The sequence below is a fragment of the Protopterus annectens genome, chromosome 11.part0 (assembly GCF_019279795.1).
Source record: "Protopterus annectens isolate FY-2018-M chromosome 11.part0, PAN1.0, whole genome shotgun sequence".
In the NCBI taxonomy this organism is placed as follows: domain Eukaryota; kingdom Metazoa; phylum Chordata; order Ceratodontiformes; family Protopteridae; genus Protopterus; species Protopterus annectens.
Genome location: NC_056745.1, coordinates 1,363,013,122 through 1,363,039,078, shown reverse-complemented (window position 1 = coordinate 1,363,039,078; position 25,957 = coordinate 1,363,013,122). Strand labels below are relative to the sequence as shown.

Below are 25,957 nucleotides of genomic sequence, written 5' to 3'. Positions count from 1 at the left end.
TTTCTTGCCGCACGGTGCCCGAAGCAGAAGCAGTTCGCAAGTGCCGGTCGGCCGACTCCTGAGATTTTCGAGTTTGAATTTCAGATTCAAAGTCTTCTATAAAGCTAAGTACCCCGTTGGGGAAACTTTTTTCTTGCTCCAGACCGATGTCAGAAAAAGTTAATAATTGTATTTCTTGTGGGAAGCAAATACCTCATAAGGACTTTCATTCTTACTGTATTCCTTGTCTAGGCCCGGACCATAACGTTCCAGGTTATCGGTTTTGTGCTAAATTTAACCAACGCACTATTAAGCGTTGGTATGATTTTGTATTAAATTACTTTGGACGCATGTTTAATTATCCAGAAATGTCGTCGGAAAGCCATCCGACTACTGAAGTTCACAAAAACGCAAAGAAAAAGAAAGACAACCGAGGCCCAAAACCGACGCCGAAGCTTCTAAGCCAGTCGCCGGTTCTCAGTGAGGCGCTTTCGCAGCCCCTGACACCCGCTACTTTAGATTCGCAGGCCGCTACCGATTCCCACGTGGAGTCGGCTATGCCGCTGGAAAGGAGCCTCAGACGCTATTCCTTCAGATGGGTCCAGAGCCGCTGAGCAGGCACCGGCTTCTGAGTGTGTATTCAGACCTAAACATCTATACATTAAACTGACTTCAAAGGCAAAAACTAAAGCACCTTCAAAGGCAAAGAAGCAAACTGAAGAGCCACGTGGACAGGCCTCCATGCCCAAAAAGCTGATGCTCAAAATGGCCGAAGACTTGATTACCTTGATCAGGGGTTCCCATTCCCCTCCCGATAAGAGGCCTAGGCAAGAGACTGACTATGAATCCTCAGATCAGGTTTTCATTTCTTCTGATTCCTCTTCTGATCAGGAATATTCTTTTCCCCCCTATGAGGATTCTGATGCTGAAGAATCTATACCTTCAGCTTTTCCTCCAGAGGACTCTTCTTTTGGGGAAACCTTGCATACCATGAGGGAGCATTTCCACTGGGAGAGCCAAGATTTTTCAGAATCTAAAAAGAGGCTCAGGGATTTCCTGTTACTACCTTAACACAAGCCACTAGTCATCCCACCTGTGTTAGACATTGTAGATTATGTGTTTTCGGAGTCTAGTCTTACCCCTGACTCCTTACCTCCAGCTCCTGTTAAGCCTGACAGATATTACAGGGTTCCTGATTCACATAAATTCCTTTTTAAAAACCCTGCTGCAGACCCAGAAACTATTTCTCAGGGTCCCAAACTCTAACCCCTCTGACAGGGATTCTAGGGCACTGGATAGATGGGGAAAAAAGGTTTACACATCTGTTACCTTGGCTATAAGGGCCTTAAACTGTCTGTTTCATATGCTCAAATATCAGCAACATGTCATGGCATTGCTTAAACAGAAAATGTTGTTAAACTGTGAATGTACAGAAAACAAGGAAGTGCAGGATTTATTGCATGCAGCTGAACACGTTGGAAAGTGTACTTTGCAATGTTGTTTTGATTCTTTAGAGGCCTCCTGCAGAGCCGCAGTTACAGGTTCTATAATTAGGAGGCATGCTTGGTTAAAGGAACAAAATCTGCCTGATCATGTCAAAGTTAAATTATTAGATGCACCTTTACAGCATGATACTTTGTTTGGTGTTAAAGCAGAAAAGGTGTTAAAGAAAATGGAGGACAAAGCTAAATCTATGCAAACTGTCAAAGATTTTTTTACAAGTACAGCCACCTAGGTTTAGTAGACACTGGCCAACAAAGAATTGGTCCTTTCCTGTGTCAGACAGACCTGAAAGGGGCAGATCCAGATGCCCTAGAGGCAGATCTCAGTTGCAAGGTTCATACAGGTCAAAGCAATGGGGTGCTTCTACCTCCAAAGTTGGAGAAGACAAATCACAACCATACAGGAAACAGTCCCAATGACTTCCCCCTGCCTGCACCAAGCACTTATCACCTGGCAGCACCCTTAGGGGGAAAATTAGCACTTTTTCCTCAAAATTGGCACATCATAACCCAGGACAAGTGGGTTCTAAATATCGTGTCACAAGGCTACAAGTTCCATTTCCATACCCTGCCAAAGGCAAACGGCTGGCCAGATCTGACAAAAAATCAATGGGCAGAGGCACAAAAACAAGTCTCATCCCTCATGGACATGGGGGCCGTTCAACAAGTACCAGAGCAAGAGCAGAGACAAGGATTTTACTCAAGACTGTTCTTGGTACCCAGAAAGGACAAGGCCTGGAGGCCAATACTGGACCTATCCATTCTGAACACATTCCTGGATATACCAAAATTCAAGATGTTGACTTTGTAGCAGCTTCTGCCCATGCTGGGCAAGAACACTTGGCTTGTGACTTTAGACCTAAAAGAGGCATACCTGCATGTCCCAATCAGACAAATATGCAGAAGATACCTCAGATTCAAGGCTGGCTCAATGCATTACCAATTCTCTGCGCTGCGCTTTGACTTATCTACTGCACCCATGGACTTTACAAAGTGACTAGCACCAGTAATTGCATTCTGCAGACAAAGAGGAATACAAATATATCCTTACTTGGACGATTGTCTAATTCAAGCAGAGAACAAGGACATTCTACTACAGCATCTGGCATTTGTGAAAAGACTTCTAACATGCGTAGGGTACACAGTCAACGAAAAGAAATCAAAACTAGTACCCTCTCAAGAGATAATATTCCTGGGTGCAAGCTTAAGTACAATTGCCCAGATGGCTTATCTCACGCCAGACAAACAAAGACAACTGACTACCTATTTCAAAATGTTGGCAACAAAGGCCCAGTTATCTGCAAGAAAAATTCTGCAGGCTTTGGGCTTCGTGGCATTCTGCATCCTACTAATTCCATATGCAATACTGTATATGAGGAAACTTCAATGGTACCTAAAAAGTGTTTGGACTCAACAGTGCCACAGCCTGGAAACTATGATTACTCATTCCCTGCCTGCAACAGGAGTTTCGATGGTGAGCAAAGGCTTGTCACCAAAACAAGGGACAGCCATTCACATTACCCCCAGCCAGGCAGACACTAACAACGGATGCATCAGATTATGCTTGGGGAGCCTACATGGCAGGAAGATGCATTCAAGGCACATGGACCTCAAACCAAATGCATCTACATGTCAATCAAAAAGAGATGCTAGCTGTTCAAAATGCCCTGATAGCCTTCAAGGACCTACTTCATCCGGGACAACTGGTCTGATAAAGACGGACAACACCACGGTCATGTGGTATATAAACAAGCAGGGGGGCACACATTCTTACCCCCTTTGCAGACTAGCCATGACTTTGTGGGACACAGCATTGACTTACCAAGTACATCTGCAGGCACAATTCCTGCCAGGAAGGAAAATTACTCTGGCAGACGAACTAAGCAGAAACCCCATGGACCCCATGAGTGGCAGCTAGATCCACAATTCTTCAGCATGATAGCAAGGAAATGGGGATGCCTGGACATAGATCTATTCGCCTCCCCTCACAACTACCAACTAAAAAGATTCTACAGAAGGATTTATCACAGGCAAGCATGGAAAGTGGACGCCCTATCTTTCAGCTGGAAAAACCTATCAGTATATGCCTTTCTCCGACTGCCTCTCCTCCCCAAGGTACTCCTAAAGGTCAGGCAAGAGAAGCCAAAGATGATACTGATTGCCCCAGACTGGCCCCGCCAGTACTGGTATCCAATACTAAGGATCTTGTCTCAGTGCCCAGCTTGGATCTTACCTGAAATACCTCATCTGCTGCCCCAGCAAAACAATCAGATCCTGCACAGCCAACTCAGGACTTTAAACCTGGCAGCATGGTGAATAATGTAGTCATACAAAACACACCTCTCAGTAAAGCTGCGATGGATGTCAATTTGGAAGCCAGAAGGCCTAGTACTAGAAAATCTTATGCTGGAAAATGGAAGAGGGTTCTGTGCATGGAACCAGGCACAAGGAACTGATACAACTGTGCCAAATATTCCTCAGATTTTGCAGTACTTAACTGAGATGCTGGACAAAGGCCTATCTTTTTCATCTATTAAAATTCATGCCTCTGCCATTTCGGCTCATTACAATACAGAGCCACCAATCTTTTCTCATCCCTTATTAAAGCAGTACCTCAGAGGAGCCAAAAATTTAAGACCTCCAAGGAGATCACTAGTGCCTGCATGGGACCTCAACTATGTCTTGGAAAAACTCACCCTGCCTCCTTTTGAGCCAGCTGCTACTGCTGATATAAAGTTTTTATCTTGGAAAACAGCTCTGCTCCTAGCAGTAACTTCTGCAAGACGAGTTTCAGAGTTACAGGCACTCATAGCTGTGGAACCTTTTATCATTTTATATCCAGACAGGGTCTCTCTGAGGACAAACCCAACATTTATGCCTAGGGTGGTGTCCAGTGTGGCTCTTAACCAAACTATTCATCTGCCAACTTTTTATCCAAATCCACAGAACAAGGGGGAGAGAATTCTGCATTCTTTGGACGTACACAGACATTTTAGATTCTACTTGGACAGAACCAAAGTTTTCAGGAGGACAGAGCAATTACTAGTGGCATGTGCTGCAGGATCACAAGGAAAGGCTATCTCAAAGCAGACTATTTCAAAGTGGATAGGCCACTGCATTCGTTTCTGCAAATTACACCATGGCAAGCCAGTGCCAAAGGGCATTAGGCCACATTCAACCAGAGCTGCAGCCACTTCAGCAGCCCTTTCTCAGGGGAGTACCAACCAAGGACATTTTAGAGGCTGCTACTTGGAGTCCTTGTGTGTTGATCAGATGGAACCTCTCTCTAGTCGTCTTGTCTTCATAGCATTACAGCATTAAATAGCACTAAACTGACAAGCTGTGTAAGGCTCTACCCCCACAATAGCCAGCCAATAAAAATGCAGCCAGTGCCCCCCACAGAAATTGGCCAGTTAAAAATCAAGCACTTTAGTCCATTACTAGAACACAAGCTTGGTAGCTGTCACATGGAAATCTCTGCTCTCACTGCATACCCGATCCCAGGAAACTAATAACATTTTTGTAGTGCACTGAATCAGCAATAACTCAGATGTAAGGGCTTTGTAGCCTTCTCATTTTCTGTAGTCTTGTCTTTGGAGTAGCACAGCACTTACCTGAGTAAGCCTTCTGGTATTTAGGCTTTGAGGCTCCACCCCCACAGAAGCCAGCCATCAAAATGCAGTCATGCTGCCACAGAAACTGGTCAGGCAGAATTGAGCACTGCAGTCCCTGGCAGAGCTGTTTCAGTCTGTATATAAAGCATGAATGCCATTTGGGTCATGGTAGATATTTTTCCATGCTAGGTTTTGGTCTGGAAATGACAAGAAACATGAGTTAAGGTGATGTAGGTTGCACAACAGGTGCTTGATGTTCATAGGTGATTAAGTCTAGCCAGTAATACCCAGGATATGACAATATTAAGTCTTAATTCCCCAGATGTGGAATGGGGGTAGTAGGGTTTTGAGTGTTGGAGTCCTGAGTCATTTTACAGACTGCCCCTTTACATAAGGGACCTAGGCAGTGCCCTAGGAGTGAATTTACAGATCTCCAAATCTTTCCTACGCTGGCTGTCACAAGGGAGTGCATGCAAGGCAGAAGGGTGTGGGATATCAGTACTTGCAAGGTTGTATACAGTAATTCACAGTGTTAGAATATGGGACAGAGTTTACTTCATGTGGGCCCTGTGCAGGAATCAGGATTGTCTGCAGATGGTGCCAGTGACAGTGCTGTCAGATGCAGTGGCACTTTGCGTACACACACACACACACACACACACACACACACACACACACACACACACACACACACACACACACACACAAGCACAGAGTCACACATGTGTGAGCTTGGTATGGAAAAGTGTACAATTCATGAAATATGTGAGTTCATTGCCCTCATTACCCCTTCCAGAGTAATGCCTTGTATTTGCTTCTCATGGGTTACTTCACTGGTTTGCAACATCGATCCCTGTTAGCCTGCATGACATTTGGAGCTTGTAGAGTAGGCGTGTATAGTGGGTGAGCAGCTGTTGTGTACCAAACCACGCTTAGCAGCTTCAGATTTACTTTTGCTTGACTTTGTGTGCAGTACATCTGCATGGTTATGCATTGCTGTGTTTTGCACATGTATTACTGGTGTTTGTCTATATATGTTTAAGGTGTGAAGCATTTGCTTTTTGTTGTGTTTTGTGTGTCTTGGAATGGTATTTGAGTGTGTTGCTATTGCTGTAGTACATTTATTGGAGTCCGAGCTTTCTGCCAGGTGGGCAGTGTGTTTTCCACAGTTAGCAGACTTTGCTTAATGCAGTCTGTGTAGAAGGCTTGGTTGTCCAGACTTGACTGACTGTGAATCACATAGGGGCTGTTATATGCATGTTTCCTTACCCATTTCCTTGCAGGGAAGGCAATATTAGCCTTGCTGGTATACAGTCACTGGTTACAAGGCCCCGCTACTTTGCTTTTTTCAGAACACAGCTTATACAGTGAGTAGCATGTTTATGAATTTTGCCTTTAAATATTTATGTACGTTTTGGTATAGTAGGAGTTTAGCATATTTCTCCTCCTCATCTGGTGTGTCCTGTATGTATCATAGCAGTGATATTTCATATATTCCTAGATTTCCAGGTTTGTCACCTAATGCATCAGAATGACTGGACTATGGGAATCCTTCACTGCATTACTTTTCTGTATTATAAGGTTGCATTCTGTTGGTGCTAAACCTTGTCAAACCTGAAGCTCAGTAGTAGTTTTACTGTTATGAAATGTGGTATTATTTCAAGGATGCTCTTGCTGCTTGTTTGTTTCCAAATCATTGTTTTCCTTTTACCCCCTGCAAATATATTTTCCTCTATCAGTTAAAAGGTGCATGATGTGCATTGTGTAGTTCTTTCCTGCCACAGAGGAGCTTTCATTTCACACAAGGTTATTGCCTTTGTCCGTGTCAACAAAGGTTTTACCAGCTGACATTTTGAAGTAGAGCGCCTTTTGTGTCCTTGCATGAGACAATCATTTATTTCATATGATCTTTTTTGTTTTCCGTATTTTATGCCAGAGCTTGTACATATAAACAGTTATATATGTATGTGTGTATTTAAATTTAACTGGGTAGCATGGTGATCCCAGAGGACCGACCAATTTTCATGTTAAGCCTGGGTGGTAAAAATTGCACAAATGTATATAGATGAAGAGCTTTAGTGAAAAGTCTCAGGCATTGAGTCATATTTTTTTTCTGGCCAGTTTGTATTGATAGCAGTAACAGCAACTTGTGTTTTTCACTGATAAAGGAACAGTCCCATCCTTGCAATTCCTGAAAGTACTTTTTCAGAAATGTTGCATCTTCAGCAGCAGTTCACAGTGCCCAGATCAAACTTTTAAGAGCTGGGGATTTAGGAAAAGGGCCTGAGTAGATTTCCAGTGTGGTCCTTTCCTATCTTTTTCTGATGTGTCTTAACCTTTTAATATCCTGGTGTGTTATCTTGTATCTTCTAATTGTATGTAGTTATGAGCATTGTGAAGAATTTTGCTTATAAAAGTAGTTGGAGCTTTTCAAATGAAGCACCATGTTACACAGATTATGGCTCTTTCTGTCACTCCAGTACTGAAGGTTGCAGAAAATGGCCAGTTTTTCGTTTTGTGCATCCGTTTCTTGGAAACGCATTTCCTCACCTCTCTGACTAAGGAGTGCCCTTCACTCTGAAACTGTCGCTACCTTGTTCCAGCTCCTGCCTTTGGGATAGCCAGACTAATGTCCCTGTGTGACACTGGGGCAATATTGATCAGGGTGACATTGAGAAGTGTATGTCGCCATGTGACACTGGGGGGTGATATTGATCAGGGTGACATTGAGAAGTGTATGTCCCCATGTGGCACGGGGGTGATATTGATCAGGGTGACATTGAGAAGTCTATGTCCCCATGTGGCACGGGGGTGATATTGATCAGGGTGACATTGAGAAGTCTATGTCCCCATGTGACACGGGGGTGATATTGATCAGGGTGACATTGAGAAGTGTATGTCCCTATGTGACACTGGGGTGATATTGATCAGGGTGACATTGAGAAGTCTATGCCCCCACGTGACACTGGGGGTGATATTGATCAGGGTGACATTGAGAAGTCTATGTCCCCTTGTGACATGGGGGGTGATATTGATCAGGGTGACCTTGAGAAATCTATGTCCCCATGTGACACTGCGGTGATATTAATCATGGTGACATTGAAAAGTCTATGTTCCTATGTGACACTGGGGTGATATTGATCAGAGTGACATTGAGAAGTCTATGTCCCTATGTGACACTGGGGTGATATTGATCAGGGTGACATTGAGAAGTCTGTGTCCCTATGTGACACTGGGGTGAAATTAATCAGGGTGACATTGAAAAGTCTATATCCCCACATGACACTGGGGGTGATATTGATCAGGGTGACCTTGAGAAGTCTATGTCCCCATGTAACACTGGGAGTGATATTGATCAGAGTGACATTGAGAAGTCTGTTTTCTTCTTTATACAAGACTTTGTATGTGAATTACTACCAAGCATACAGTGAATTCAGTAGTGATCAGAAGTGCAGTTCTGCCTCAAGACAATCTTGTATTGTCGACAGAAGGAAATCTGTGCATTTTCTGGCTCCTAATGTTCCTTAAACATTGTTGGGTATAATTTATAGAGTGGCTACTTCCCACATACTCATTCCCAGATTGAAAGAATGCCAGTGTCTTCCTCTTCTATCTCCTAACCAAGGCTTCCATTGTCAAGCTTGCTTCTCAAACTTCTGTCACTGGCAATTAATGTTATTTCAGCACAGGGAAAGCACTATTATACATAATGTGCATTTAGTAGAATGGTAGAGATTTTTTTTTTTTTGGTGGGGGAAGTAAACATATATGTACTCTTACAAATGTGGCGTTTTCTGTCTGGTGATGTTCTTCATCATTCTTTTCATTAATCTATATACCTCTTGAAGTCATCATCATCATGGGAAATGTGCAATGTTAAAATGTAGTCCTAGTTGTCTTGTTTCAGTAATTCAGTAAAAGTTTACCTGATGTAGCTCATCTGCCAGTATTTTCCCTGTATTCTTTTCATTCCGTTGTATGACATCTGAAGTGTTTTTATTTGTTCATGTGTTTTGCTTGTTCAGTAAGGAACAGTCCTTAAGAATGCCCACTTTCTTAGTTCATGGCACTTGAATGCTGCATTATTCATCAGACTTGTGCTGCCTAATAGGCTGTCTAATAGATTTCCAGTTTTGAAGCTGTAAGTTATCTGCAGTGTCTGGACAGGTCGTATGTGTGACGCCCGTGCCCTGGCCCAGCAATCAAGGAGCCTCAGTCCTCACCACTAACACCAGTGAGGGGCGTCTTATATAGGAAGAAAGGATAACAAATACACACAGTAAAGTGCAATTTCCCTTAAGAGCACACAGAGATCACAGTCAGTCTGCAGTTGACCGCTCCCTTGCTCTCCAGGTCCCCAATAAGACTCCCCACTGGCACAGCTATAGGGTCCAGATCTCAGCTTAGTGGGCAGGCTAAAACCTCCAGCACCCTCTCTGTCCAACCAGTGCTTTGTGTCCCTGCCCAAGTAGTTGACACACACACACACACACACACACACACACACACACACACACACACACACACACACACACACACACACTCTCTGAGAAGAGTTTATACAACCACACAGACAATCCTGGGAAAGGCTGGCACAGTTCTCCAGCTGTGCCCCTTTTTCCTTGACTAAACGGTAGTACCAGCTGCCACCAGCCACTATTTATCAGCTATGCAAAGGCCCTTAAAAGGGTGTCCAATTATTACTGTGCAATATTATTATCCAATAAGCTATTGGAGTGGCTTTGTACAATTTTACCAAAGGCATGCAAGTACTCTAAAGAGCTTAAATTATCTTTACAAAAACAGCCACAGTTGAAAGGTGTTTAAAAATATTTAATAAATAGTCAAAACACAAGACAATCATTTTACTACACAAGTGCTAGTTAAGAGTTCAGAGATCACAGAGAAATACTTAAAATAATTTAGTAGTACAGTTCTAACATCACAGAAAAACACAGTCTAATATTTCTAGTTTCTATCTATTTCTAAGAGAAAACTCAAGTCTAAGATAAACTTACATGTAGAGCAAGACAGTGCTGGTTAGTTGGATGGTCAAGACAAAAATGCTTAATGCTCTCTGATTCTCTCTGTTTTTAAAATCACATTCCTGGTTCACATTACATCATTCTTCACACTTCCCTGGGTTCCCAGACCAACAGAAACTACATTTACATTCTTCACCTCTGGTCAGAAACCAGAGCAATAAAGGACATTTATGCATGCAAATTCTGGCCATTAACTCTAGCCTTAAAACAGTGGGCAAGATGCCTCACTCTAGACGTACTGGCTCCGAGTTTTACATCAAAGGGTCACGACATGCTTTACTTGGTCAGAAGAGTGCACTGTTATATTTTTTTCCAGTTCTGCATGTAACTCTATTTTTACCATTTAAGACAACAAGCCTGTGGTTTACATTAATATTTACAGATGACAGAATTATCTACAAAGTTCTATCTGGCTAGGCTGTCCGTCTTCATCTATCTTCACCCAGTCTTCACATATCTCCCCCCCCCTGGAGAACTCGAGCTAGTTTTTCAAGTGACCTTTGAGAAATGCTGCTTGAGGGAGTTAGTTCTATCTGAGTGTACCTTACCCCATTCCCTGTCTTGAGAGCCCATCTGCATTGGCATTGCTAATCCCACTGCGGTGCTGCATGAACATATATGCTTGCAACCCCAGGCTCCATCTTAGCAACTTGGCATTTTGCTGGCTGGCTCTGTTTAACCATGTTAGGGGGTTATCTGTCATAACAGTGAATTTCCTTCCATGCAAATAAGGTTGAAATTTCTGCAGTGCACACACTATGGTTGATAGATTCATAGATTAATACTAGGCTAACTGCCCTTGCGAGCCATTTTAAGCCTAGCCAGTTATCCCCTGTGAGACTCAAACCCTGTACCTTGTGTTTGTAAGGCAAACACCTTGACCATTAGGCCACCCTCACAACCCTCATGGCTAGACATTCCTTTTCTACAGCCGCATAGCATTCCTCCCTGGGTTGGAGCCTATGACTGAGATAACCCACTGGGTGCTCTTCCCCCTCTGAAGAAATCTGGCTAAGTACAGCCCCCACGCAATGGTTTGAAGCATCCACCTGCACAACAAATTATTTGCTGTAATCTGGACTGGCTAACACAGGGGGTCCTCCAAAAGCTTCTTTAAGCTTATGGAATATCTGCTCACATGCTGGGGTCCACACTACCTTATCTGGCCTGCTCTTCCTTGTCAGGTCTGTGAGGGGAGCAGCTGTGGTACTGTAACTGGGGATGAACTTTCTGTAGTACCCCACTGTCCCTAAAAATGCCCTAACCTGATTTTTAGTAACAGGTGCAGGCTATGCCTGAATGGCTTCCACTTTGGCAGATTCTGGCCTTATCTTATCACTCCGCACTCTGTGTCCTAGGTAGGAGACCTCTGCCATACCCACCTGACTTTTGCTCGACTTAATGGTCAACCCTGCCCTCTGTAGTCTTCCCAGCACCTCCCTGACATGTTGCAGGTGCTCTTGCCAGGAATGCCTGTAGATGTCAATATCATTTAGATAAGCAAGGGCAAACCCTCCTGCTCTTGCTATGATCTACCAGCTTCTGGAAAGTTGCTGGGGCATTCTTCATCCCAAAGGGCATCTTTGGGAACTCATACAAGCCAAAAGGAGTCACAAAGGCTGACTTCTCTCTAGCACTGGGAGTCAAGGGCACCTGCCAGTAACCCTTGGTAGGATCAGTGGTTGTAAGATACTTAGCCCCACCAAGCTGCTCTAGGGCCTCATCCGTCCTAGGCATGGGGTACGCATCTGACTCTGTGTGACTATTTAATTTCCTGTAGTCCACAAAGAACGTGGTGCTACCATCCTTCTTTGGCACCAGCACCACTGGGGAGGCCCAGGGACTGTTGGACTCTTGAATCACCCCTAGTTCCAACATCTCCTGTACCTCCTCCTTCAGAGTCTGACTTATTCAAGCACTCTATAAAAGGCCTGCCTAATAGGCCTTTGGGGTCCTGTATCCAACTGGTGCTGCCCCAGGTGGGTGCACCCTGGTTTCCCAGTGAACATGTCCCCAAATTCCTGCAACACTGCTCAAATTTCTTGAACCTGGATAGGAGATAGCTGCTGGGACATTGCTACCCCTTCCACTGAGGTGTCAGCCCGAGCCTCACTGAGGAGATCAGTCACCAAATCTCCCTCAGACTCCTCCTGCAATCCACTGCAAATGCTCAGCACAAGGTCTTCTCTATCATGGTAAGGTTTCATCATGTTAACATGGTACAATTTGTGCCCCTGCCTTCTGCCTAGTAGTCCCACCATGTAGTTAACATCACTTACCTTTCTTACCACCTTGTAGGGTCCCTCCCAAGCTGCTGCTTGTGTCTGACAGGAATGAGAACCATTACCTGCTGCCCCACAACATACTCTTTAGCTTGAGCATTCCTGTCATACCACACTCTTTTCTGTTCTTAGGCGTTTGCCAGGTTCCCTGGACCAAGCCCGTGAGTTCTCTGAGCCTTGCCCTGAGGTTTAGGACGTATGCCACAACAGACTCCTTGTGAGACTCACACTCACCTTCCCACTCATCTCGAATTAAATCTAGGGTTCCTCTCACCCTGTGCCCATACAGCGACTCAAAGGGTAAAAACCCTGTTTATTCCTGGGGAACCTCTCTGTAAGCAAACAACAGATGGGGCAAATATTTTTCCCACTCCCTCTTAAACTGATCTGCAAATGCCCATAGCATGGACTTGATTGTAGAGTTTAACCTCTCAACAAGACCATTGGTGTGGGGATGGTATGGGGTGGTCCTCATGTGCTTCACCCCACAGGACTTCCACAGACAAGCCAGCAGGTCTGACAAGAAATTGGCACCTCTGTCAGTCAGTATTTCTTTTGGGAAACCTACCCTGCTGAAAATCTCTTAAAGCATTTGCCACCTTTTCTGCCTCAATGGAGGACAAAGCCACTGCCTCAGGGTATTGTGTAGCATAATCTACTACCACTAAGATATACTTTTTCCCTGTGGAACTTGGGGTACTCATAGAACCCACAGTATCCATTCCTACCCACTGAAATGGCTCCTCAATCACAGGCAAAGGCATCAAAGGAGCCCTCACCTTATCTCCTGCCTTGCCTACCTTTTGGCACTGCTCACAGGTCCTGCAGCACCCTGTTACATCTCAGAAAATTCCAGGCCAATAGAAGTTCTGCATAATATGCCTCTTTGTACGTTTTATGCCCATATGACCTGCAAAGGGAATATCATGGGCTATGGCTAGAAGTGCCACATGGTAGGCTCTAGGCACTACGAACTGGTGTATTCTCTCATCTTCTCGCCCTCCCTCAGGGGTCCACTTTCTGTACAGTAACCCTTTGTCCCAGTATACATATTCCCCCCTTTCCTTGAGAATCAGGTGCCTCCCTAGCTACCTCCCTCAGGCCTTGCATTGTAGGGTCTGAGAGCTGAGTCTGTCTCAGCTCTCTCCTTGTAACCCTTCCCAGCTCCCCTTCCACAGGAAGTCTGGCATCCTCTGACAGTGGTGCCTCACTGTCAGCCTGGGTACTACTACTCACCTCTACCTTTGCAGTCACTCTGTCCCAGGGAACGTCAGTACCCACAAGCAGCTGTGGCTCACCTTCAGTCTCACTGCAGCAGGGTAGCTCCCTCCCTGAAGTAACCACCTCACCAGTCCTGGCTGCAAGTATGCAGTCTGTCTGGGTCTCCCCCAGGCTATCAGACATGCTTGCTTGTCTCCAAGCCTGACTACATGTAACTGCACAAACATATGGTACTGCCTCATCCAAATCCTTCCCTATCAGGACATCTGCAGGATGGTAGTTTGGTACCCTTGTTGTCTCAAGACAACCTACTATTGGCATTTTATCTTTCCCACTTACTGGCTCCCTCACCTTTTGTTCCCTACCTTGCCACTGTGGACACCTGTATGCCACATGGCCCCACTGGTTGCATTCAAAACATTTAACCCTAGCTCCTGGACATATACCTGGACTAGTGGCTTCCCCTGGACCTGGCAGATTCTGTTGGGGCAGTATGTGCTGCCCACCCCGTGGGTTCCTTTAGACCCATGAGCAGTACTGGGGTCCCCTTCCTGTGCAAGGCTGCCCTGATTGCCAGGTATAGGTCTCCCTTCTTCCCCAACTCATCTGAAGTAGCACATTGTCTATCAGCTATCCAGATCCTCATGTCCTCAGGCAAATTGCTAAGGGCTTGTTCCCTCACCAAAAGGTCTGCCAGCCCTTCAGAAGTGGTGACCCGACATCCACTCACCCACCTATGGAAATAAGTGCTCAGTTCAGCAACATATTCACACACACTTTATCTGCATTGCGACTATGCTCACAAAACTTTTTCCTATACGTTTCAGGTGTTAGCTTAAACAATTCTAACAAGTGATTTTTAACAACGGTATAATCAAAACATGCAACGTCAGACATTTTTGACAAAACACTTACAACTTTACCATGGAGTAAGGGGATAAGGAACCATACCCAGAGCCTTTGGTCAACACCATATTGTTTGCATACCCTCTCAAACATATGAATGAAACTAAAATTGTCCCTCTCTTTAAACTGCGGAAGAAATTTACTGACCTTTTGTGCTTCTGGGGTCCAGTTGCTCTCTTCCCCATTACCTCCTTGACCCTGGTGAAGAGTCAGCATTTCCCTCTCATGCTTCCTCTGCCACTTGTTTTTCTCAGCTTCCAAGCGTAGCAGTTTCTCATTCTCCTTAGCCTGTAGACTCCTCAGTCTCTCAGCTGCTTCTATCTCCAAACGCCTGGCCTCCACCTCAAGTTTCTTTAGCTCCAGATGGATTTTTAAGTCCTCTGCAGAATGGTTGAGCTGTCCATTCTCTGAGGGTATTATATCTCCACTGCGAGTGTGATTGTCCTCATGGTTGCTGGTTTCTGATGCAGCTGTAACCAAGGCTGCAATCAGGTCTGCCTTAGTTAGGTTTCCATTCACCAGTCCCCTAGCCTGGCACATCTCAGCCAGCTGGCTCCTTGTCAGCTTTCCATACTCCTCTGCTGACATGCTTGCCTGCTCATCCTGACTAACTAAACTAACAAAAAAAATAAATAATAATTGTGATATGAACTCTGAGTATTCACCCTGTGGCTGATTTAGAGCACAAAACACTTTTAGAGCTCACTGTACACAAGTTACAGGAATTCACTCTACCCACACCACTACAAGCCAATTAGTATCTGCCAACCAATTAATATGTGGTGTGGATATCCCACCACTGCCAAACAATTAATATGTGATGCCTGTGCTCTGGCCCAGCAATCAAGGAGCCTCAATCCTCACCACTAACACCAGTGAGGGGCGTCTCATATAGGAGGAAAGGATAACAAATACACACAGTAAAGTGCAATTTCCCTTAAGAGCACACAAAGATCACAGTCAGTCTGGGGCTGGTCGCTCCCTTGCTCTCCAGGTCCCCAATAAGACTCCCTACTGGCACAGCTATAGGGTCCAGATCTCGGCCTAGTGGGCAAGCTAAGACCTCCAGCACCCTCTCTGTCCAACCAGTACTTCGTGTCCCTGCCCAAGTAGCTGACACACATACACACTTTGAGAAGAGTTTATACAACCACACAGACACTCCTGGGGAAGGCTGGCACAGGTTCTCCAGCTATGCCCCTTTTTCCCCGACTATACGGTAGTACCACCTGCCACCACCCACTAATATTTATCAGCTACTCAAAGGCCCTTAAAAATGTGTCCAATTATTACTGTGCAATATTATTATACAATTGGTAGTATAGCCCAGGGCTAAAGCTATTGGAGTGGCTTTGTACAATTTTACCAAAGGCATGCAAGTACTCTAAAGAGCTTAAATTATCTCTACAAAGGCAGCCACATTTGAAAGGGGTTTAAAAAGGGTCTATATTATAACATCGAAGTTACGGAACTGGTCGGCGCCATATTGTCGAAGTTCCAGAACTTCGAAAATGAAAAAAAAAATCAAAACTTTAAATTTTTAACCTAACTGGTTTAAGCAGGGGGGGGGCAAGCCCCCCCTGCACCCCCCACATGGGGGGCTGTGCCCCCACCCCCCCGCTACTTAAATATACCAACTCCGAGACTGCACTACATTGCAGTAAACGGAAATCTCCCCTTACAGAGATTTCCGTTTACATGCTCGAGATTCGGAGCGTTCGATATCCTCGTGCCGACAATGTCAGATTCAACATTGTCTGCTTTCGAGAATATAATATAGACCCTTTAAAAATATTCAGTAACAAATAGTCAAAACACAAGACAATACTTTTAATACACATTGCTAGTCAAGAGTTCAGAGATCTCAGAGAAATACTTAAAATAATTTAGTAGTACAGCTCTGACATCACAGAAAAACAGTCTAATCTTTCTAGTTTCTAGCTATTTTTAAGATAAACTTACATATAGAGCAAGACAGTGCTGGTGAGTTGGATGGTGGAGACAAAAATGCTTAATACTCTCCGATTCTCTTTGTTTTTAAATCACATTACATCATTCTTCACACTTCCCTAGGTCTCGGGCTAACAGAAACTACATTTACATTCTTCACCTCTGGGCAGAAACCAGAGCAGTAAAGGACATTTATGCATGCAAATTCTGGCCATTAACTGTGGCCTTAAAACGATAGGCAGGATGCCTCACTCTGGACTTACTGGCTCCGAGTTTTACATTAAAGGGTCACAGCATGCTTTACTTGGTCAGAAGAGTGCACTGTTACATTTTTTTCCAGTTCCACATGTAACACTATTTTTACCATTTAAGACAACAAGCCTGTGTTTTACATTAATATTTACAGATGACAGAATTATATCCGAAATTGTATCTGGCTAGGCTGGCAGCCTTCATCTATCTTCACCCAATCTTCACAGTATGTAAACCATGTAAATTCACATACATACACACACACTCAGCCCCAACACTTTCAGTAGATAGCATTGTGCTTTGATTTTACTATTCTGTTGCTTTTCGTTCTGTATACTGCACTCTCATTTGCATGGATGTGGAGTGCGTGTGTGTGTGCGCACATATATTATTGATTGGTGTGTATATTAGGAATTTTGTGGCACATTTCATTGCTCTGCTTTAGGATCATGTAGTGATTTTTAGGGGGGGGGGGCTGCTGAGATGAGACCTTGTAAATCTTCCATGATCACTGCTGTAAATGCAACTCCGCACAGACTCTCAAAACCTTCCCGCACAGTGTGATGCAGTTTGTGTGCATAAACCAAAATACATTCAGTGCCATTTTGTCCTTATGTTAGTGCTTTTGGAAATCCTTTTGAGCACAGCAAGCAGTTTGTGTCACATAAACCTTAAATATCATTTACAACCTCTTAATGGCATTTCAGTAGCTGAAATCTTGAATAACAAGATGATGTCGTTTTTCTTAGCTTCTGATTCTTTTATTGTCAAACTAGAATCAGTTACAGTAGACTATCCATAATAATAATGCCGTTTCAGAGATAAAAGCTGGTTTGGTGCATTCAGTGTTGTTTATCTGTGTATAACCACATTAAAAGCTTATTAAATAGAAGGTGTTTACTTTGAAGTTTTGGTATTATGGTTTATATGGAATGTGTTTTGGATTTTTTTTTTTTAATTTTTTATTCATTTGTTAACCAGGCAAACCCAGTATGCACTAGCCTTTTTTAGTATTAGCCAAAGAGCACTTGACTGGTCAGTCATGCAGTAGGTAAAGGGAGTCCCCAGACCACAGGCTGAAGTTTGTTCGCTGTTTATATCCTTAATCCTCTGCACTATACATTTAAGTGTATACATTACATTAACTAATCTAACATTGTCTTAATGCAGCCATCCATTTCTTAAACCACCCATTTTAGTGTGAGCATCTCAGTGGTAACTGGCAGCATTCTCCAATTTATCCAGTGGGATCACCAGGCATGTTGAAATGTATTATCTTCCTGTATAGCATAAGATAGGTTACGTCAGCACAAATGCAGCGTCATAGTGAGCACGTTTGTGTGTTGTTTTAAGTAGGTCTAATGCTTCTTTGCTTGGAAGGTACACTGGTGTAACAGTTTATCGAGCATCCCGGTAAAATGACCAGTTGTCAATAACATTAGTTGCAGTACTGAAAAGTAAATTAGAAGTGTCATATTTTGTTGCAAAACTAAGATGTCGAAAAAAGTGAAACTTCCTTTCCATATAAAGATAGTAGTTAAGGAAGTCTTTAGTGTTTTTGGTCATAACAGCAGGACAACTATGCCATTATTTCCAGCATCAGAGGATCATGCATATTTATGTTTTTTAGCAGCTGAGGTCCATAACCCTTCTAAGACACAGCACTGTCCATTATCAAGACTGCATTGTATTAAGGTAAGCAGTAACAGTGCCCATTTCATCAAAATATACTGAGACAGTAGGTGGATATGGCCTCTGGTATAGTGAGGCTGTGTGAAAAGAATGCAGTGAATACATGCAGGCGTGACAAATGTCAGAGTGGTCCTACAGCATATTGAGAAAGAACTGTCCACAAAGAAGAATTGCTTACTGGAAATCACAAAGTATATCCATGTGTACAGTCGTGAAGGTGTGTGTTCCTTCCCAGGTGAAATTTAAAATAAATTTTTTTCATGGAAATAGCTTAAGTAATTTTTCAGACTGTGTTGTCGAAGTGGTGCGTACTTGTCCTGTGTTGTATCTCCATTAACATTCCTAGGTCTTGCATTTGATAAAATACTTTGCTTGGCGATACCTTTGCATGCAGTACTTGCATTTGCCCTCCGATTACACTGTGCTGATGAAACTGGAGATTTCTTTGGTAGCACCTTCTGCAGGCTACTACACATCATGAAGGTGAATAATTTATTTGCTGTTATATGTAATCACAGCTTAGAACCTTGTAAGTTGGCAGGTGACATCTGGTCTGTCCAGCCTTTGCATTCGTCATTTGAGCCTAGTCTGAGTAATATGTTGGAATCATTGAGTTAGAGGAAAAATTCAGCATTTTTTTTTTAAATGTAGTTTTATGCATGTGCTTGTTTCCCAAATGGCATAAGAAAAAAAAATAATGCAAACAGTGTAGGGGATTATGATTGGGTTTTTGATCATAACTAGCTTATTTGTTTTCGACATGGATGCCATGTAATTCACCTTGAGGCGAATATTGGCATCCATGTTGAAAACACTTAATAGAGGGTTATGCTTGCTTCTATGTTCATCATTCTTTGTTGTGCATGGAGCTTTATCAGTTCCATTTGCTACCAGTTATAGGAGAAGGAGAAAAAAACAGTGTTTGTGGTGTGCATTGGAGCACAAAGTGTTTTACTGGTCTTGAAAGCTGGCAGAGAACTTGGAAAAACTGACAGACAGGCGCATATGTCTCACCCTCTTTGCTTAAAAATTTTGGAAAAGTCCAAAAGATAATGGGATGGGAAGCAAAGGATCAAAATCAAGGAACATTTTTTAAATGTTGCTGTAGTTCAGTGATAGAATAATGAATTCTGAACAGTAAGAACTGTGAAATTGGCATTATTGAATAACTGTAATCCTAAATGATTTACTAGAAAATCAAAAATTGTACAAGGGACAGGGCAAAAATGTACGGCAAAGTCAGGGATTTTCTGCATAATCAAGGATACTTGAGCGGTATAGCTTGCAGAAACTAAGTGCTCCTTCTGAAGACACTGTGTGCTGTTAGTCTCAAGAACAAGACCCAATCTTAACAGCACTTGGGGTGTTCTTTAACTTTTGTTAATCACACTTTTAAGTGCTGCTAATGTCTGGTGTCTCACTATGGAAGAACTCTAAGTTTGTCTTTGTCTTTCTTTTGCAGCATAACTGTGGGGTTCCATGTACTACAACACAATAATAGCATTATTTTATGTCTGTATCATTACAAATGTGAATAAAGAAAAAAAATTGAGAGACAACACTGGTTAATGAGCTAAGAATGAAACCTAAATGAAGTTGTTTGTAAAGTTAAAACTGTTGACGACATAAATGGAACACATTATGGCAATATAGTAAAGACAGCTTACAAAGAAGTATCATGCTAAACTACAATGCTAATAAAATGAAATATTTATAACATAAAATCTAAAGTGAGATAAAGCAAGTAGGTTTTGTGAGACCTTTTAATGCCGGGTAGTGTGAGCATTCCCTCAACCAGTGGAGGAAGTGGCTTCAGAGACAGTGGGGACTTGATGTTAAAAGACACAGACCCCCAAATCTTCATTAACACCAGGGAATAACAATGTGTCCAAAGTGGGCAGTACGAAAACAAGAACTCCCTAAAGTGTGAGGGATAATGATTGTATAGGCCTAAATAAATCAAGAGCAGGTCTTTAAATGTGATACATTAGCAGATAAGTAGCCATTGCAGACCCCACAGCATGGGAGCATTGTTAAGGCAATGGGAAGTGGCTGTGAACCATGCTGTGGATTTGTGGACTAGGGGAAATGATCGTGCTCACTTCCAAGCATCCCCAAGTGAAGGCAATTGCAGTAATCAAGCTGTAAAGAAACCAGGGCATGCACTGCTGCTCGAAGGTCATTGAAAATAAGGAGTTGATACCAGGGCATGCACTGCTGCTCGAAGGTCATTGAAAATAAGGAGTTGATACCAGGGCATGCACTGCTGCTCGAAGGTCATTGAAAATAAGGAGTTGATATAAGAGATATTTTGATGGAGAAAGAAGTCTTCACAACAGATGAGACCTGGTTGCTAAGTATTAGTCTTATCAAAAATCGAACCAGGTTTTTTCACCTTCCCCACAAAGGTAAACTTTTCCTTGTATGTCACAGTAGGGTCAATGGTTGAACAATTAGATTCCCTCATATTGGCATGTATGGCCATGGTCTTAAGCATGTTTAGTCACAAGTGGTTTACAGACTTCCAGTTTTGGATACATTCCAGATCCTGACATAATGAATCAACAGCCCAGTCATGATTTGAGACTTAAAGCTGAGTATTACCAGCTTAACAGTGATGTTGAATACCTCTCTGTCTTGTGAGCTGAGCTGTGCTAGGAGAAATTGTGTACACAAAGTACAGTAAAAGGTCTAAGACTGAACCCTAAAGAACTCCAGATTTTACAGGATAAACTTATGAAGAGTTTATCCCCAAAGCAGTCTGTTGGGTACATCCTGTGAAATGAGTAGTAGAGCATTCAGTAATGGTTTCTGTAGCTCCACAATAGATTTGAAGCCAATTAAGAAGAACGTTAGGCTCTGCAATGTCAAAGACAGAAGATGGATCAAATAGAAACAGTATAGAATAATACCATTGGTCCCTTGTCATTAGGATGGCATTCAGAACCCAGGAAAGGATTGCCTTTTTCCTGTGTCTAGTTCATAAACCAGACTGGAGATGATATTCCTGCAAGTATTAATTTAAGCTGTGTGCAGTCAGTCTTACTGATACCCTTACAGGTAAATGGGAGGTTATAGAGGGAGGCAGTAGTAGCCCAAGTAGTCCAAATCAAGAGTATACTGCAGTATTGGGGGTAAACAATCTTCCTTTAAAGCAACTGTAAAAAAAAAAAAAAAATCATCATGTAAATTGGTGGTCAAAGCACATCAAAACAGGTCAAAAATAGTCCTGTTTGGCAGGGATCCCTGTCTCCATTCACGGCATACAAGTCTGAAATAAAGGGCCATATCTGTATAGCTTACTTCCTGAAATCCTGCACCAAGATAAGACTGGGGAATCCACACAAGTACAAGAAGAACCCTTTGAGAGTTTAGTGTGGGGGACAACACAGTCCACGGTGAGACCAGCTTAGTTTTGAAAAGTCAAGTGGCCAATTAACATTCTTCAGACAAAAAGCAATCTGTGGGTAGAAAAAGAAGCTGAATTTCTCAGGCTGGCAACCACCTGAAAGAGCATGGTCAGTTAGCCACAGAGGTGAGATGTGTTTTGACGAGAACAAACACTACCTTTTTCTGGGAGTTCTCTGCTCGATAAACTGTTTATACTCAAACATAAGCCTGGCATTAAAGCAGTCAGTGCATCTCCCAGGACAGTGGACCTCTGTCAAATCATGGATCATGTGGCTTGATGTGAACTATGCACACAAAGTGTGTCAGGAAGTCTAATGAGGATCGTGCAACCATATTATAAGTTGCAAGCAGCTATATAGGACCTCCTGTAGTGGACATCATAAGGAGCTAGTTGAAGGTGGGAGCAAGTTGATCATGGGTTACAGCACCCTAGTTCCTGCATTCAGCCAGCTCAAGAGCAAGAGACTGTTAAGTAGCGTAAATGAAATGAGAAATGATTGAGTAGATCAAGAGCCTGGCTCCACCAGTTAGTCAGAGATAAAAATACGTTATTGGGACACCCTGACAATGGATAGCAGTGCTAATTACCTGAGTGAATCAAAAACCTTTTATAATAGAAAGGAAGTTCTGTGCAAAAGTCATAGACTTATCGGCCCACATGTTAAATTCATACAGAGCTAACCAGGTGATAGTTGTCAACGGTGGGCCAGCAAGAAAGTTCACGAACTCCTGAATGAATGTTCACAAATTACTGAGTGGATGGTAAATGAGAAAGTACCCACAGCTTGCTGCTGTACCCATGACATTTTTAAAGGAGTTGGTAACCTTGTATTTATTCAGTCCCAAATGAAAGCGTCAATAAATTACAAAACCGTTTGCAATCTTGCCAGATCTGATCACTATACAGTAGAGAAGCCATGGGCAGTAGCAGCTGCTGGGTTATGGACCAAAGTTGTCATCTGACTAGGTCTCCGCAATAAAAAACAGGTCCTGTCCAAGTCCTGCATCAAATCCAAGATGATAACAGGTTTGATACAAATGGGTCTGCCATTAGAGTAATACTCTCAAATAGAGGTCAGAGGCGCCTGTATTGCATTAGACCAAGACACAGGAAATGCAGCATTTTGCCCCAGCATGACTGTTGGTCACCCAAACTCCTGCACTGCTCCTTCTGTGGTGCCTACCCTTATGCCACCTCAAAATATAAACCCTGCAGCACAAACAAAAGTATCAAACCTACCTGAGTATTACAGAAAATTGTAGTTATCAAATTAATTCATAAAATAAAAAACAACTCTTATAACAAACTAATAAACATGTCCAAACAGAAACAAAATACAGCTATGCAATCAGTTCGAAAGCCTAAAACAATCACTTTCATTATGGGACCATGGGAGATTGTTTTTAAATGTTTGTACTGTCTCATGAAGAGATAGCTTCACCAAGATCAGACAGATAAGTATTCAACGCCAAGACTCACAATTAAGAAAACTGAGTGTTCCTGAGATTAATCAAATTAACATATATTTTATTATGTTAGTTTCATTATGTATGTACCTATCTATTAACTGTATGATTTTTGTACTTCTCAACCGATTAATATGTCTTTTTAAAAATTTGCTTTGTATGTTCATTTTCTGTGTCATAATTGTGGAGCTTTTCTCCACGGGCCTCCACTGAAAATGGGTGCCTCACGCAGTGGACTTTCCCACTCAACAAATGCCATAAATAAATATAAATAAATGGCAGCAAATGGACTGAGTGCATAGTTGCTAGTTGATGAAAATAAAATATGTATTTTAAAAAGATAGTTCCAGGTGTAAACCATGATGAAATGATCAGCCAAGGTCCGCAAACACGCAGGTGTTTGGTGCAACTGCCTTAGGTCTCCACCAGCTGTAGAAAACATGCATATCCAGAACTCAAAAACAGCCTGTCACAAATAAACCCACCAATTAATCCACCAGGGATGCAGTCAGTAACCACATAACCCAACCAACCACATTTGTCTTGAGGTAGCAGAAAAAGTAATTTGGACACCCTGATGAATGTCATCCAGCAGAACTAACCAAGATGCACAGACAACAAACCACTTCGGACGCAAGAGAGGCTAAACAGACAAATCTCAGCAAAGAACAACAGGTGTAGCAGCAGCAGGACATAAACTAAACACCCCCAGACAAGTGGCTGGTAAATGTTTAGACAAATAAGCCTCACCATCTTGTTGAGGATTGCTGGCACTTTGCACGAACAAATTGCAGACAGTTCATAAAACACTGAAAGATTGGTACAGGGTGCTTTACTACAGCTGCTGAGTATTATAAGTTGCTTTTTAAACTAATTTGCTCCAGTAGAGCTCTTGAAAGTTGCACTTTAACTTCGAGTGTGCCTTTTGACAAAAACAAGTTACCAACTTGCAATACAAACAAATATTCCTATCTGTAGAACTGTAAGTGTCACAAAAGTATAAAACGCACACTGTTCGGCACAGCTTCAGCTTTATAGTGGTAGTTATCATTAGATTCTAGGTCTTAAAAATGTTATTCTTTTAAGTCACAATAAGCTGAATAAGTAGCACTTATGTTTTCTAAACCATTTACAATGTGTCAGTAACCACTCAAACTTCATACATTTCTGCTACATTTTTGTTCACCCTCACTGAGCTTTCATGTGAGGCTAAACAATTTTTTGTATTTTACCTTGTCAAAATATTTACCAAAATATGAAAATTATGATAATATGCATAGTTAAAAACAACAGTTAATGTCTGTCTTCAGCTCTACTATTCAAGTCATATCAATTAATTTATATTGCGTATCATGCATGTTTTAACATGAAGTGTTTCATTAGCTGTATGCAGTATGGTTTTGAAGTTAACATAAATGAAGTAGTAGCATTAAATGCTTAGAGACATCACTAGAATGATCCTGGAGAAAAACCTGGAGCATCATGAAAGTCCTACTCCATCCCAATATAATTGGGTTTAGTGTACTGATGCTGAGTTTCTGCTGCTTCCACAAGCCTACTGAACCTTTCATGTGATTAACTTGACAAGTAAATGTTGGGTGAACACTTCTCAACATAAGGAAGAGTTTAAATGGCCTGCATCTGTGAATCTGAGACTCTCAGAACCTACGTGGAACCTTTCCATTCTTTAGTACAGTTTGTCTGTTTGTACATCGTTGTGCATTGTTGGTGTATATGGGAGTATGATTCAGCAACAAGCTTGGTCCTATCAACTCTGTGGCTTTTCACTAACTGTAAAAGGTATAATGAGAACTCAATAGTATCCGAGAAGTCCAGTGCTGACCATGCAAAATAAGTGGATTAAGCTACTCACTAATTCTTTGCTCTGTAGGTCGGGGTAAAGAGGAAAGTGGTTGCCCTTAGCAAGTAAGAGTTCAGCCATATTGGAGGAATTCAGAAGACAAAGCCTTTGGCATGCACTAGTTGTTAGTAGTAAATCTGGGGTTAGTTATTTTAGGCTGCTGTGATCGTTTTGTGAAAGTTGTGTCAGGGGTTTCTACTTGGGGATCCAAGTATAACCTTAAGTATAATTACCTTAAGTATAAATACCTTAAGTATAATTCTCAGCAACAATGTCATGATGCTGTCTGTGTACTAGTAAGTAACTGCATTTTGGCAATTACACACAGTGTTCTGTTGGTGGAATGTAAACTTACTGTACTGAATGTAAATTTACTGCATGTAAGTGTTAACACAAAAGGTATGAAACTCGGGCATTTGTACCATTTAACAATTACTGTTACAATACATGTTTACTAACACTGTGGACATATTATTCTGTCTTGTAGTTCTTTTGCACTTGACCACTAAATTTTTGCCAGTAGTATGGCAACAATGAGTTCATGGCACACCATAATTTTAGCAAGCTAGCTTTCTGCACAGACATTTGAGTAGCTATCATATCATCATTAACCCTTTGCCCCATTTTCACATAGGGTCAGGGGGAGGTGTTTCAGTTGTTGCCACATCTGTCGATTCAGTGGCACTATGCAACCTTTCTGACAATTGTGTGTGTCTGCGAGAATATTCCCTTACACAACTGATCCAGCTCCTGGCTAGATGTCCTTGTCTCCTCT

General features: G+C 42.4%; 1 protein-coding gene across 1 annotated transcript in view; it reads left to right on the top strand.

The window, feature by feature from the left end:
* CHCHD3 (coiled-coil-helix-coiled-coil-helix domain containing 3) overlaps positions 1–25,957 on the top strand; it is a 1,651,044-nt gene that overhangs the window by 1,181,972 nt on the left and 443,115 nt on the right. The window lies entirely within an intron of this gene.